At 45.8% G+C, this 5,100-nt stretch overlaps 1 pseudogene; it reads left to right on the top strand.

The window, feature by feature from the left end:
• Nucleotides 1-4,738: 4,738 nt before the first annotated feature.
• Nucleotides 4,739-4,857, top strand: LOC145392017 (5S ribosomal RNA; annotated as a pseudogene).
• The last annotated feature ends 243 nt before the right edge of the window (nt 4,858-5,100 follow it).

Below are 5,100 nucleotides of genomic sequence, written 5' to 3'. Positions count from 1 at the left end.
TAGTATGCACATATGCCACCAGGGACGCGCGGTGATTGGTTGTTGGGTCGCGATTTTCAGTTTGAATGCTGTGGTTTACGGTTCTCCTCGGAAAAGGCCCACTTGGGTGCCTGGATCTGCGATTTTCATGACTTTGCAGTGATTTAAAGTTGCCGGCAGTCTGACGGCCACCTAGCTATGATTTACGAATCCATGATTTATGAACACGTGATTTACGAGGATTGAGTGTATATATTACATTTACATCAATGTTTAAAAATTTCTTTACTGGTGGTCAGAGTCGGAGTCAGGACTTTTTAACCGACTCCGACTCTGATTCCGACTCCACAGCCCTATATATATATATGTGTGTGTGTGTGTGTGTGTGTGTATATTTATATTACAGTATATATATATGATTTGCCAGAAGGTTTGAATAGTTGCTTGATTATGTTTGCAGATTATGTTAAAATCTTGAAACATGTTAAGTGTATTGATAGTTGTGATGAACTGCAGGAGGAATTGGATAAACTTCACAACTGGAGCCAGTCTTGGCAAAAGGATTTCAGTGCTGAGAAGTGTCATGTATCAGAAATGGAAGTGAGTGAAAAAAGACCGCATTGGACATATACTTATTGGGATATCTGCTGATCATGGTGTCTGTTTACATTCTGTTCACATCGTTCTGTCGACAGATGGCAGCACCTATGTTTATGTTCAACATAAATGAAGAACAGGAGAAAAACAAGCAAGTTCAAAATAAAATGTGGACAATAAGATAATAAAAAATTGCAGCACCAGCAAGAAATAAAACTTAAGGAGCTGTCATTAGAAAGTCAATACAGTAGTTCCACATTACATTTACATCAATGTTTAAAAATTTCTTTACTGGTGGTCAGAGTCGGAGTCAGGACTTTTTAACCGACTCCGACTCTGATTCCGACTCCACAGCCCTAAATATAGCAGGTATCAGATTTAATGCCATGAAGCCCTCCTATCATTCTGTCGGTTATACCAAACAATGTTTGTTAAATGGGACGTGTCACGTGGCCTCTCCGAACACCTCCGACTCCACCGAACAGTTTTTTGGATATGCTGAACAATGTTCAGTAAATTGGGTGCATGACATCAGACAGCTCCCTGTGCTCAGGGTGACTCAGAACTCAGTTGCCATGGTTGACAGTGTTTTTTTTCCATCCACTTGGGCTAGGTTTGACATCTGCAGGTGCTTGTAGGTGATGAGTTGGGCTATTTGGGGGCTATTTCCGGTGGGCCTGAGTGGGACTGGAGTCTGTGGACACATTGTATCACACCCAACAGGCCTCGGTCTTGTTGTGTGTTTCATTGCGTTCAGACAACTGTGTGCATGTCTCACATCTCCCGACCCTGCCAAGTGTTTTCCCATTGTACAGTAATTGTGAAAAATGGCTTCTAGTTGGAATCTCCCAGCACTTCCTCATGTGACAAAGGAAACAGGAGGATTATCATATATTTTGGCAAATAAGATGATGCACTTTGTAAATGCACCCTTTTTTTGGAAGTCTCTCTCTCTCTCTCTCTCTCTCTCTCCAGCACCCACTAAAACCTTAGCTTGAAATAGTCATATTCATGCAAATGCGCACTTTATTTTTATCTGCGATCAGTATAATTCATTAGTCAGTAGTTTCGTTATTACTATATAAAAGAACACAAATAGTGAAAATCTGTGCCGCTGTCATAAACACCTCAGGTTACTTCTGTCCATCCTTTTGCATCTTTACTGAGTTTGAACCAGGTGTGTTTCCATATATTCACCTTTCAGTATACTGTTCATTAGTATACCTGAAATACGCGCCGTGGCAAGCCACCACCCAGTCGTCACTATCTCCACCCCAGGAGGAGACTACAGAGGGGCTGGTAAGAAGTGCGGGTCGTCCCAGCTAGAGGGACATACGTCCCCTACGGCCTTGTGCCCGTATTGCCGGCAACAGACCCAGCGGGAAGATTTAAGTCCGGGAGAACTCCCTACCGGACTAGCCCTCGACAGGTGCGGGGTGAGACTAAACCTTCAGTCCCGAGCAGCACCCTTGTGATGGCCTTAGCCACACACCAAAAAGAGACAGCCTCAGCTGCTCATAAAGGGAGACAACCTCCGCCGCTCACGCAAAAAGAGACGTCCTCCGCCACTCACAAGTAGAGACGGCCTCAGCCACTCACAGAAAAAGAGACGGCCTCAGTCGTTCATTAAAAGGAGATGGCCTCAGCTGCTCCAAACCATAGACAGCCTCCAGCTGCTTGGGTACTGTTCTACCCCCCTCCCCTCCTACAGGAACCAGTGACCGCCTCCAGTCACGTCTGGGGAGAACCGGGTACGTCCCCTCTCCTCCTGTAGCTGCCCACGGGAGTAAGACACTGGTGACGGCCTCCACCCGCACCTCGCCTGCACATCACTCCCCCTGCAGGGTGCCGGCGATGGCCTCCAGCCGCTTTTGCTGGAGAGGAACGGCCTCTAGCTGCCCTCCCGCCTGCTCTCCTCCCCCAAGGCAGCCTTCAGAAGGATCCCCTCGGCCTGGAGACGGTGTGGCATGGCCCTGTGCTGCCGGTGGGAGTGTGTGCCGTTCAGCCGGCGCCCGAGGACAACGACCCCATGACGGACTCTTACCTGAGGTGACGCCACAGTCCTACCCTGACAGCTGCCCAACGGAATGGAGACTGCAGACACCAGACTCCCCGCGGCGCCCCCACTCCCCCGGGGCGCGCCCTTTCCAACTCCAGGCAACCATCTCCCCAGAGTAGGTGCAGGCAAGAGTGCCTGCTGAGCCTGTTTGGTTCCAGCCTGGAAGACTAGACCACTCTGACAGGCCTCTCGAGTAAAGGGCCCCTCTCCACTCCTAACCATATCCCCCGACCGACGACACCACCATTGAGGGTCGTCCCGTGGCCCTCGAGTGAAGGGACACCTGACAAGGACCCACCAACACCTGGCCGACACCTGGGACTCACCCGGTCCCCAAAGCGCAACCAGAGTCCCTTGCCCTGCTCAGTGTAACAGCGACTGGTCCTGAAAGTGACTACAGTATAATTCTTGTGCCCAGGCGTAAGACAGTGTTATAGTAGTACCTGGGTCACTGTGATGCACTAATAAGACATTCAGACTGATACTCCAAACTAACCAACCCATTATATATAGTGAATATCCTGTGCTATACAGTGACCGTCTAGTATCCTGAGTGATACTCGTTAACCAGTCAGGACCCTATAGTCTGTTCAGCCCAAATAATTATAAATAATGTATTGTGTGTCATTCTCATGTGTATTGTATAAAGGTTGTGACTTGGTTAATATACGTGTAAGGTTGTTGCCTAGCGTTTTTGTGTCCTGCTCTTCTCGTTCTGTATTTTAGCTCCAGTCTAGAAAGAGGACCCCGGCTAAATCACCAGGTGCTTTAGGGATGAGAAGTCGACCTTAAAACACCTAGCATGACACTACCATATACATTCAACCCCCTGCTATCGCTCCTAATTGGTCACAGGAAACGCGCGTGATAGCTGAACTGAACAATCAATGGGAAAATTTCTAATTGGTTTTTCGGTGGCCCATTTTTCTAACTTTTAACCACTTTATGCCTACGATTTCCTGTCAATCTCTCTTCTAACATGAAATAAAGCATTATTATATTAATAATAACAGTATAATGAATAAATAAACAACATAAAAGGCCATCAAACTTTTATAAGGATTACGGCTTGGGTGGTTTGATGGGTTCCGAGGCTTGGGAGTGGCTTAGTTGCCGCCAGATCTCTTTGGCTGTCTCCATTTCTTTAGTGTCCACAGCTAAAGGGGGTATCACACGGTACCTTATATCAGGAATGGCTGAGGAACATTTAAGTGGAACAAAACTTGGACGCTATCACACATGTTCCTCACATTGTCGTCAGAGCCCTGTCTCAGTTGTAAACATATGATTACTTTATCGACATCACAGTTTTTTCGGCATAAGAAATATTAACTCTTTATAAGGGTTTCAAAACGATTGATATTTTTTCTAAAATACAATATTAATAATTATTCAGCGTTAGGCTAAATTTCAATGCTGTAGTATGATATATTCTTTCGAGCCGAATGGGTTTTGGTTACTGTTTTGCCCGTCATGTCCTCGGCAGGAATCCGTTCAGATGCATTCCAAATGCCCGTGCTATAATCGGGAATTTTACCACGTTACCGTTCCGATTAACCATCGTATCCTCTGCAAACCTCGTATGAAGTGCCATGTGAATAAGTTTCGCTTAGCCTGTCTTCAAACTCGACGCGTGATAGCGGCCTTGGGGTGCGTGATAGCATGTATGGTTGTGCATTTGATGTGTGCGTGATAGCAGATAAGCGTGTTAGCTGAACGCGTGATAGCAGGGGGTTGAGTGTAAATATGAAAATCTGTAACAGTTATACACATGTACACCAGAAATTGCTTCTCTGAACCTTTCTTCTCTGGTGAGGTTAGCCTAGCTGGGTTTGTCCTCAAGTTACTTGATTGCATGTAAAGTTTCAGCATGATGCATGGAGAGAATATAAAATATAAAAAAATAATGGCCAACAAAAAGTTACAAGCACTTGTTCATCCAGAAAATCCATGCCTGCATTGAGGACTTTGTTATATTCACCAGCAGACACCAAGTGGCACCACTGTCAGTATGTAAACACAGTTTATTCTTTTTTGTCACCATTTTATTTAGCTTAGGACACATCTTTTTTAGTTAACTTATGTCTGAAGCTCCTTACATCTTCATATGCATATACCACGTTGAGTACACCGCTTCCTGTCCGATCAGCGAAGTTAAGCAACGTTGGGTCTGGTTAGTACTTGGATGGGTGACCGCCTGGGAACACCAGATGCTGTTGGCGTAACATTCTCCCTACGTGTCAAGTGGGATTGGTGGCGGAGTAGTGCCCCTCCCTGTAAAACAATTAACTCTAAGCCTTGGCCACCCTGTTTTGGATACATAGCGTCTGGCAATGAATGAATGAATGAACAATACTGTTCTTGCAACCACCAGGCTACTTTATTAACCCTTTCAGGCACAGTCACGCGAATCGTGTTCCATGTGGTTTGTTATGAAGAAGCACAGTCATATGAATTGCATTCCT

This window comes from Coenobita brevimanus, chromosome 20, assembly GCF_032717465.1.
Source record: "Coenobita brevimanus isolate Jiangsu-jjx chromosome 20, ASM3271746v2, whole genome shotgun sequence".
NCBI lineage: Eukaryota > Metazoa > Arthropoda > Malacostraca > Decapoda > Coenobitidae > Coenobita > Coenobita brevimanus.
Note: the sequence above shows the minus strand (reverse complement) of the source record. Positions and strands in the feature narration are given on the sequence as shown.